This window comes from Lutjanus erythropterus, chromosome 3 (assembly GCF_056507025.1).
Source record: "Lutjanus erythropterus isolate fLutEry1 chromosome 3, fLutEry1.hap2, whole genome shotgun sequence".
Lineage (NCBI taxonomy): Eukaryota > Metazoa > Chordata > Actinopteri > Lutjaniformes > Lutjanidae > Lutjanus > Lutjanus erythropterus.
Window position 1 is genome coordinate 40,647,844 of NC_139319.1, and position 11,212 is coordinate 40,659,055.

General features: G+C 41.7%; 1 pseudogene; it reads left to right on the plus strand.

Moving 5' to 3' along the window:
- Nucleotides 1–4,086: 4,086 nt before the first annotated feature.
- LOC146330662 (uncharacterized) lies at nucleotides 4,087–10,891 on the plus strand (annotated as a pseudogene).
- The last annotated feature ends 321 nt before the right edge of the window (nucleotides 10,892–11,212 follow it).

Here is an 11,212-nt window from a genome sequence, read left to right on the forward strand (position 1 = left end):
ACCTCCTGCTGCATCACGGCGCGTTTCGCCGGATGAACACCATATGCATGCTGTTTAATGGGTTTGTGATTTCCCACGACAATGTCATGTTCCAATACATTAGTTTGAGAGGGAATATCACCGAACAGAATCAAATATTCTCTAATGCAGTGTTTCCCAACCCTGGTCCTCAAGGCACACTGTCCTGCATGTTTTAGATGTTTCCCTGCTCCAACACACCTGATTCAAATGATCAGGTTGTTGTCAGGCTTCTGCAGAGGCTTGATGACGAGCTGATCATTTGAATCAGGTGTGTTGGAGCAGGGAAACATCTAAAACATGCAGGACAGTGTGCCTTGAGGACCAGGGTTGGGAAACACTGCTCTAATGAGATCACATATGTTAGACCGGGCGGCATCAGAAAGATGCTCTAAATACACATCCAAATTTGACAAAATCTCAGAATTACGCGGGTGCGCACAAGACACAGAGCCGTGTCTGTCATCCAGCCCGTCATCACTGGGGCTGTACGAGGGCTGTGCAACAGACACAGAAGCAACAGGTGTAACAGGAGATGAATCCACATTTTCATGGTCAACATACCTTTTAAGCATGTTGAGGTGACACACACGAGATTTTTTCTTACGAATGGGGGTCTGGATTACATATTCCGTTTCACTGAGTTTACGTTCAACCATGTATGGACCAGAAAACTTCGCCTGCAGTGCAGAACCAACGACTGGTCGCCGGACTGAAATGTCCATGCGACGGCCTTCTTGTCAGACCTTGTTTTCATTTTGTCTTGGGCGACTGAGAGCAAGGTATGAGCCAAATCACAGGCATGATGTAGTCACTCACGAAAAGACCTGACATAATCGAAAATGATTACTTTGGGGCCGGATTTATCTGCGAGCCATTTTTGATGCAGAAGGTGCAGTGGACCACGCACAGTGTGGCCAAAGACTAAATCTGTGGGACTGAACCCAAGAGACTCTTGCGGTGTTTCCCGCATGGCAAATAACAACAGCGGCAATCCCTCATCCCATTCACGGTTTGACTCAGTGCAGAACTTGCAAAGCATACTTTTTAAAGATTGGTAAAAACGCTCTAATGCTCCCTGGCTCTCTGGATGGTACGCACTGGAGGTACAACGTTTAACCTGCAGCTCAGACATGACCTGGGCAAAGATTTTGGACATGAAATTTGAACCTTGGTCACTTTGGATACTTTTAGGGAGACCGAATGTGGAGAAGAATTTCACAAGCGCTTTCACAATGGCACGGGACTTTGAAGAGCGCAATGGAACAGCCTCAGGGTAACGTGTAGCGACACACATCACAGTGAGGATGTACTGATTACCAGACTTTGTTTTAGGGAGAGGACCAACACAGTCCACAATAACATGCTCGAATGGTTCACAGATAACACAGATTGGCTTCAGCAGAGCAGAAGGAATCACCTAATTCGGTTTACCGGAGATATGACAAGTGTCACACGAACGACAGAATTTCACATCATCAGCTTTAAGTCCAGGCCAGAAGAAGAAATGGAGGACACAAGTGTATGTTTTTTAATTCCTAAGTGGCCGCACATGCAATGATCATGAGCTAAACTCAGAACTTGAGCATGGAAGGGCTGTGGGACTACAGTTTGGCACACGGACTTGTGCGTAAAACCAGAGCCAGGAGTCCAGTGGCACATTAGGACACCTTCATCAAGGCGGTAAGACACAGACTTTTCACACTTGGGTTTTTCTATCAGAGAAAAACAATGAGACAAGCTAATGTCGGATCTCTGAGCTGCAATCAGTTGTTCTTTGTTTCCCGTAAGTGTAAGGTTCTCATTAGGGTGAAGCTCAAAAGAGACAGGTGTGTTTTCTTTTGATTCTGACTGGGTGCTTGCTGGATAAGAGGAACTCATGAAAGAGTCACTAAGGTCCACCAAGTCACCAAGTTTCTGTGCCTGAGCACGAGTGATGGCACGCACAGGGAATAGGGGCAACATGACTGACCCGAACGGGTCAGAAACACATACATCCACGCACGGATTTTTATTTACCTCAGACGGAGGGAAAACTTTTTCGCCAGCCAAATCATTCCCGAGGATCAAATCAACCCCACCTATCAGGAGCTGTGGCCTTCCAGCAATTTTGAATTTGCCTGATGCCAAATTTGAAGTCAAATGTACAAAATGCAAAGGCGCAGGCACCACACACATTTTTACACCCCACGCCAAAACATCTGAGCTGTAATAAGACTCAGCAGAGAAAGGGAGAACATCGCCGTGATTCAGTGATTGTTTTGCCCCAGTATCCCACAGGATAGTGATAAGCACAGGCTCTTTGTCTTCCACCAAGAAAACAGAGCCATCCGAGACAAATGGTCTGAAATCTGTGTCAATTTGGTCTTTTTTCGGTTCTGCCAAATTCATGCTTTGCAGGGAGGACATTTTGGTTTGGATTAAACCGATTGGTGACGGAGTTTTGACATTTTTGGTTTGCTCTTTTCGTTTCAAAATGGGACAAGAGCCAATCAGATGTCCCTGCTCACGGCAGTAAAAACACTCACGGGTGTCCGTAGCTGCCAAGACAGCAACAGGGTTGCGGCGATTGCTTTTGGGGGATCTAATTTTTCGGTCAGCGAGGACACACACACACAGGGGAGAGGAGACACTGCAGCAAAGGAAAAGACATACACAATCACAAATGACCGGCAGTCATAACAGTGTGATTTGCATTAAAACATGTTGGGTATGTTTGGGGACTTCGTGTGGTAATTGAAATGTCCCAGGTTCAATCCCTGGCTCCTCTGTTTCTCAAAGCATTCTTGAGTAAGACAGAACCCCAAATTGCACTGGATGAGCAGGTTAACAAATTGCATGGTAGCCACCAGTATGCACATGAATCTGCATGTTTGAATAGATGAATGTGAGGCACACATTGTAAAGCAGTTCTGGCAAAAGTGCTATATAGAGGAAGCCAGTTTGCCATTTATTGTGCATACGTGTTGTTAGTGTTAGTGAAATTAAGTGTTGATAAAAACATTGGAGTAACAATGCTCACCATCATCATCATCATCATTATGGTGACCCTAAAAGATATTCATAACCAAATAACAAAAATATTAATCGTGAAAAACATTAGGGAAATACTGTCATCAACCTTAAAAATCTGTTTTAATTATGTTAATTACGTTACTACTTATTATCATTGAACAGGTTGTTTAGTGTTATCTCATCTATTTTAATATTAAATGTTTATTAACTGCCAGAACTGACAAATCAGTGTTGGTTTATTTTTGTACTGAAGCTACCTAGATTTCAATATGCTTTTATTACGATGAAATGATTGCATCTTATGTTATGAAGGGCATATGAAGTTACATTTTTTCATAGCTGTGTTCAGTACAGCATTGTACGTTACTTTATATTATAATTATGTACTCTGGCATCTGTATGACATTTCTCATGTATACTGACATTATGTAGATTATTTTAAAAGATTGTATTAGATGTGTTTTTTGGTGTAGACAAAGTAATTACAGTCCAAATTACACACTGTATATAACATGTTATTAATGTACTGTGTAACAGAAGAAGAAAAATTTGGGAAAAAAAATTATAGTTTACGGCACAGCAATAACATTGTGTATTTTAATAATTAGAAGACCAGGAACAACACATCTGATGATGATGGATTTATCTGGATCACATTCCCCCAAAATCCTTCATACTCTTTTATTGACAGCAAAGAGTGGGCTGTGTTAAAAAAAAAAGAAGAAGAAGAAAACACAGAAGGTTTAAAGGACTACAGTGGACAAACATTATAGCCAAAGGAGTGAGGACCATCCATCCGTATTGTTCACTAGGATTTAAGAGGCACAGGTTGAGGGTTCCAGCCTCCACAAAAGCAAACCCGGAATCCTGGTGTCTGGGTTACTGCAGGTTTGAAGACTGCCCAGTCACTCTTACTGTGACTGTAGACAATGAGGAGGACCTGAAGGCAACAATCGAGTTTCAAGGTGGGGAGAGTATGCATAATAAAACTGAACTGAAAAGACGACCTGTACGAGTGGAAGAGACAGGCCAAGATAACAATTACCCCGAGCCATGTATCTTGAAAAGTTGGAAAAAATAGACGAGGAAGTAACGGAGTCTGGCTGCAGGGATGAAGCTGCCACTCCTCAGGTGCTGAAGAACATATCCTAGGAGGTACGTCAAATAAGTCGTCTGCACAGCAATGATATGCTCAGCCTGCAAGTAATGATTGAAAACAAAAAGAACACCCCTGATGAGGTCCTCCAGAAAGTCCTTCTACAACCAGAAGGTGTTCTATTGTGGTCTGTCAGAAACATAGAAATCTACCAGGAGTGATGCAGGGAGGACATTGTCTACCTGGATGCTACAGGCAGCATAAAAAAGGAGAAGGGCTCTCCTCTTTTCTGTGTATACGAACTTTTGGTAAGAAATCCTACCAGAAACTCATCTCCTTTACAAGTTGCCACCTGCCTCACTTGCGACCACACCACAGCCTCCTTGTATTTTCTTGAGGTATTTCAGACAGATCTTGCATGGTGCTATGGACAAAGAGGCATACAGGCACAAATCATGATGATGTGCGATGGGTCAGTGGTATTAATGCAGGCAATATGTTTATCATTTGCCAAAAAAAACCTTGCATGATACCATTAACCATTACTACAAAATAGTCAGTGGAACAGCAACAAAGGCAGATTTTGAAGTGCCCATCCTCCATCACTGCCTGAGTCACATAATGAAGAATGCCAAGGAAATGTGCAGAAAGTATTAAGCATAACCTATTATTAATACACAATTTTTGTAGCCTACATACAGTAACTAGCAACATACATTTGATAAGACTCCAGTGAAAGTTTTAAGTGTCAGAAGAAGTTCTTACACAGCTGAAAAGGGATGAACCTGCCTTCATTATGTATATGAGAGAAACTCGAAACAGCAAGTGGATAGTCTTTCTCAAAGTGTCTCAACATGAAGTCTTGACTTTATTGTATACCCAAATTTATGCAAAAAACAGAGTGGTCACCAAATCATCTGGACTACTGATAATAACACTGGTGGGAACTGACCTTCACACACTGCTTCAAGTTGGTCTGCATGGCCATAGTCCCAGAAGGAAGCCTCTTCTGAAGCTGGCTCACAAGAAACCCTGCAAACAGTTTGCTGAAGACAAAGCAGTCCAAGAGCATGAATTACTGGAACCATGTCCTGTGGTCTGATGAGACTAAGATAAACTCATTTGGCTCAGATGGTGTCCAGCATGTGTGGCGGCGCCCTCGTGAGGAGTACCAAGTGTGTCTTGCCTACAGTCAAGCACGGTGGTGGTAGCATCATGGCCTGGGGCTGCATGAATGCTGCTGGCACTGAGGAGCTGTGGTTCATTGAACCATGAATGCCAACATGTACTGTGACATTCTGAAACAGAGCATGATCCCCTCCCTTCAGAAACTGGACCACATGGCAGTTTTCCAACATGATAACAACCCCAAACACACCTCCAAGACGACCACTGCTTTGCAGAGGAAGCTGAAGGTGAAGGTAATGGAGTGGCCAAGTATGTCTCCAGACCTGAACCCAACTGAGCACCTGTGGGGCATCTTCAAGCGGAAGGTGGAGGAACGCAAGGTGATGTCATCATTGAGGAGTGGAAGAGGATTCCAGTAACAACTGGGGTGGTGAAAAAAATTGATTATTAATTAATCGCGATTATGTTATGGACGAGTATGAATCGATTATTAAATTTTCAAAAATCGATTATTTTTTGCATTATTTTATTTTGCAAAAATGTTATCCCGCGGTCAACGGAAGTTTAACGTCATGCGAGCGTGCCCAGTTCCAATTCACAAGTGCGTGCAGCGGCCAGAGCGAGTGAGCCGTATGAGCAGGTGTGTAAAATGGACAAGGATTAACCAGCAACGAGCAACCAACGAGCAACCAACTAGGGCTACAACGGATCACAGTTGATCCGTGTCCCGTACAGATCGTCCTCTACAGTTCGGCATGCATGTGATCCACGGACCACATGTAAGCATCATAGTTTTACTGTCACTGTTATCTTTGTATAAGTTATAATATCTGAAATCTCAATGCAGAGTTGCAGTGAAAAGACAGATGCTGCTGTGTGCAGCGCATCTGTGCGAAGAGCGACTGATTTAAAAGCCGAAATCTGAGTGAAATCCAGACCATAACTTTTTTCACTGATGTAACTCTGCTATCACCAAAGAAACAGATCATCAAACTGTGATGTTCATTGAAACTTTGGTGATATCAGCTGTCTTAACTTCTACACAGCTCCTCTCTGCTCACCGCTGCAGCTCTGTCTCACCCCGTCTGTGACACAGTGTGTCTGCTGATTGATTGATTGATCATGACTTCTAACCAATCAGATGTGCTGCTGTAGGCGGGACATTGAGTCAGACTACAGAGCGTGGTTGTGTATTTTACTGTACAGTGTATAATGATCTAATATATGTATAGTATATACATAGTACAGCACTGTATAAGTTTGAAGTTTTTAATATTATTACCATTATCATTACTATTATCATTATTATTACATTACATAACTATGGTGATAATTACAGACAAAGATCAAAGACAAGTGCATTTTTAAAATAATTTAACCCTAATCCCACCACTTTTTTCTTTTTTGCTGATCTGAAAAGTGATCTGATCCGTGACTCAAACGGTGATATGGTCCAAAAAAAAAAAAAATCCTGTATTTTTTCATATTGCAATATATATCGCAGGGTTAAAAAAAAATCGCAATGTCAGTTTTTTCCAATATCGTGCAGCCCCAGTGCTCATACAAAGTATTGACACTTTGGGCACAATTTGGACATGTTCACTGTGAGGTGTAGTTACTTGTGTTGCCAGCTATTTAGACAATAACGGCTGTGTGTTGAGTTATTTTCGGAGGACAATAAATCTATACTGCTATACAAGCTGTACACTGACTACTCTAAAGTACATCCAAGTTTCATTTCTATAGTACTGTCCCTTGAGAAGATATAATAAAATGGTTGCTGAAACGTGACGGGTGTACTCACTTTTGTGACATACTGTAGGTTTATGACACAAATAGTATAATTTAGTTTAACAAAATCAGGTTACATGTACATATTTTCTTACATTACATTAAAATATTAAATCTAATTCATGTTTTACATTCCGCAGTGCTCCAAACCACTACCACCTGCCCGTGCACATTTTTGGTCTGCTCACAACTGCAAGTTCTTTGGACGACCTAGACGACATGGTTCAAAGTGCTGCAGGTGTGTTTTCAAGTCCATCCAGTTCTAATGCAACATCTAATGTTGAAAAACACTTCAGCAACCTGCAGTCATGGCTGAAAAACTCAGGATTTCAATTGGATGAGACTACCAAGTCCCACCTTATTGCTGGTAAGTGCCATTTCTGGTAAATTAAGTCAGAACATTTACATGTTCATTTACACATAGATGGAAAACATTATAGAATGTTTTAGTCAAGTAAAAGCACTGTGAACAACAACAGATGTGACGTGAGTTTGTCAATATTTAACCTAAATATTTACATAATCTGTTAAATTTCATTTCTCCTCTTAGAATTAGCAGGATAGAAGTTGATCATTTCTTGTTCTTCAAACAAAAATACATGCTTGACTGGAGGAGTCTCGGTCGACTCAGGGATCTGCCACTACTGATTTGTATTGTTGACTATCAGGGGGCAGCCCTAGAAATGAATATGCCTCTGGTGTAAAACAGTTCAGTGCTTATCATGTTTCTCTTGTCCTCCTCAGATCTTCAAGGCAGTGCAGTTGAAGATGTTCCAGTATGACACCTTTCGAAGGGATGCCTGGATGTACATAGAGCCTGCAATTGTGCACAGGCACATGTTGGAGCAGCTCAATCAACAGCAGAATGTCATCCTAGGTGGTGACTTGAGGGCTGACTCACCCGGTTCATAATTCTGATTGTCTCTTATGTTTTATAGTATTTTTTTGTTTGTTTGTTTGTCTGTTTGTTTTTTGGGTAACTAGGAAAATAATAAATGATAACTTTGATATATATATATATATATATATATATATAGATTTACATGTATATGTTATTTCTTTATTTATAAGGCCATTCTCCCAAATTTGGCAGTTACACAGTGATGGACCTGAGGAACAACACTGTTATTGATCTACAGCTGGTTCAGGTGAGTTAAAAGATTACTGAACCAAGTCATGTTTAGTGAATACTACCATTTAAAAAAAAGCAGAGAAGATTAACCATGATTTTATCTGCATTTCTGCTTTTATACTCAGAGCAATGAAGTAGGAGGAAGCTACCACATGGAGAAAGAAAGTTTGAAGAGAAGCCTTGCTCTCTTGCAGGCACATGGTGTGACTCTGAACAGCACTGTAACAGACCGCCACCCTCAAATACAAAAATTTCTGCCAGAGGCCAACATCACGCACTACTTCAATGTCTGGCACATGGAGAAAGGCATTTCTTCCTGTGTTTGTGTGCAAGGTACAGTGGCCGACAAGTGCAAACGCACTGCATATACAGACAGGCGCTGCAAATACAGAAACGCGCTGCATATAAGAAAACAGATACAAAAGGAAAACACTGCAAATACAGAAACGCGCTGCATAAACAGAAATGTGCTGCAAATACAGAAACGCGCTGCAAATGAGAAAACAAATGCAAAAAGAAAACGCCGCATATACAGAAACGCGCTGCAAATGAGAAAACATGCAAAAAGAAAACGCCGCGTATACAGTCACACAACGGAAGTGCTCCAGGCCTCTAGGGGCAGTGCTGAGCTTTCCCCTGAGAGACAGACAACGGACAAATCAACCTGCGGAGGAGAGGAATAGGCCTACGTGAGAAGTAGAAAGTTATTGGTGAGAGGAAAATTGAAGGCGGGAGAGGCTACATGAAAAAGTACGTATTCTTTTTTCTTTTTCTTTCTTTCTTTCTTTCTTTTTTTTGTCTGTCTCTCAGGGGAAAGCTCAGCACTGCCCCTAGAGGCCTGGAGCACTTCCGTTGTGTGACTGTATACGCGGCGTTTTCTTTTTGCATGTTTTCTCATTTGCAGCGCGTTTCTGTATTTGCAGCACGTTTCTGTTTATGCAGCGTTTTTCTGTATTTGCAGCGCCTGCCTGTATATGCAGCGCGTTTGCACTTGTCGGCCACCGTAGTAAGGGGATAAAACACGGGCTTGAAGAAGACCATCTGCACGTGAAAATTTGATGGCATCACTGTAATCTCTGAAACAATTGACGCTGAAATACTGCAAAATGCCCCGAGACGCTGCGACATGCACCTCTGGTGTATTCAGCCATGCATGCTCAGTCCAAAATTGACATATTCAGGATTCAGCGTGTAATTTGTTTATGCCCTAATACTGTTTTTGTACACTTCGCCAATACAGGACTTTTTCACAATTATTGATGTATTCTGTAAGTTTATTATTGACTGGTGTTTCTTTTAGAATCAAAAGGCATGTGATTTTTAGATTGTTTAGAGCTTATTCGGAGGTTTGTATCAAATACTTCTAAGGTTGTGCATGACTTATCAGACTCGGGCCAACAAAGGAGGACTCAAATGCAGGACTCAAAACACAAGGTCCTTAATGGGAAAGGTGGTCGGTACACAGTAGATCAGTCCAAAACTCAAGCAGAGGTATCAAAGGGCAGCAGGCAAAAACAGGGTCAAAAATGCAAAAGACTGGTCAAAAACCAGGAGATCTCTAGGGAAATGGCTGGAACACACTCACAAACAACTGAGACGAACTGGCAACAGACAAAGGGTAGCACAAGGACTAAATACACAAGGGGGGAGGGGTAATGAGGGACAGGTGAAACCAATCAGGGTGGGGCAGGCAATCACACAGGAGGGAAACGCACAGGGGCAGGAAGTAAAGTCCTGTCTAAGACTGTCTAGACTGACTATCTCAGAACAAGGAATGTGGTGGACTGCAATCACACATACTGGACATCAGCTTCATCAGAGCCAGAGAGAGTGGCCAAGTGGGCATCCCTCCTTAATCACATCCAAGATATCCACACCCATGAAGACTCTGCTTTCCCCAAGTGTTTGCATAAAGATCACACTTCAAGGGACAGGACCAAATGGTTGAAAGCAGGTATGTTCACCCAGTTTGCACTTGGAGCATAGAGGGTTTGTGTTAAATAATAAAATCTCTTATATATATCTATGCAGACTGTTGTAGTTTATAGACTTTCAGGGGATAGTTCACACCAAAATCAGCTGACATTTATCCCCTGTCCTGTGATGCTGTTTATCCATCTGAAAAGTTTTGGTGTGAGTTGCAGAGTTTTGGAGACATCGGCCATACAGGTATCAATCTTCTCTCCAACATAATGGGACTAAATAGCACTTGGCTTGTGGTGCTCAAAGCACCAAAAACTTCTTTGAAAAACTCAAAACTAGTGTCTCTTTCCAAAGATCATGACCCACATACCCAAGATAATCCACAGACCTTGCTGTGAGCAGTTTTGTATAGGAACTACTTTCTGTCAATTTGAAGGAAAGTTGTTCCAGTAGATTCTACCACTGACAGAAAGTAGTTCCAACACAAAACTGCTCACAAGGTCTGTGGATTATTTAGAGCAACTGGGCATGATTTCTGGAAAGAGACACTGCTGTTGAGTTTTTCAGATTTATTTATTTATTTATTTATTTATTTTTTATTTATGTTTTATTTATTTTTTCATTGTACTTTCTTTATTTTTGAGAAGGTTTTCTAGGACCCTTCTCCACATGTAGAGCAGATGTGGAGGATCCATGTCGCGGAGGATCTCTCAGCCCATTTAGACAGACCAGACAAAAAGGTGGTGGTGGCCAGCTATGTGTCCAGGTTCAATCCAGGACAGCTCTGAACCCCACGTAACATCCTTGGGCATCAGGGAACTCTGTGTGTACCATGATGCAGCTGGGCAGTACCACCCAGATTCTGCGGCCCAGGAACACACTAACACCAGCTAACAAAGCTTCTGTAAGCTTCTGTAACAGCAGAGAGAAGCATACATGATATTTAGTCTACAGTAAATGGTGACACAGTGCCTTTTTTTCCCTATAACATTTTTTAGTAAATTCTATTCGTTAGCATTTTTTGAAAATTTCTAAACTGTCAGAACTACTGTACCAGGTGGAACGTTCAATAAATTAGTTTCAAAAATTATGTGGAATTTTTTCTGACA